The following is a 339-nucleotide window of genomic DNA, read 5'->3' on the forward strand; positions in this document are numbered from 1 at the left end:
ATTCCCACACTCCCGAGGCATCTCCCCCCTTCCCAGTCCCATACTCCTGAGGCTTCTCCCCCAGTCCCATTCCCACACTCCTGAGGCTTCTCTCCCAGTCCCATTCCCACACTCCCGAGGCTTCTTCACCGTTCCCATACTCCCGAGACTTCTCTCCCAGTCCCATTCCCACACTCCCGAGACTTCTTCCCCGTTCCCATTCCCACACTCCCGAGACTTCTCCCCCAGTCCCATTCCCACACTCCCGAGACTTCTTCCCCGTTCCCACACTCCCGAGGCTTCTTCCCTGTTCCCACACTCCTGAGGCTTCTCTCCCAGTCCCATTCCCACACTCCCGAG

The sequence above is a fragment of the Chiloscyllium plagiosum genome, chromosome 28 (assembly GCF_004010195.1).
Source record: "Chiloscyllium plagiosum isolate BGI_BamShark_2017 chromosome 28, ASM401019v2, whole genome shotgun sequence".
NCBI classification, from domain to species: Eukaryota; Metazoa; Chordata; class Chondrichthyes; order Orectolobiformes; family Hemiscylliidae; genus Chiloscyllium; species Chiloscyllium plagiosum.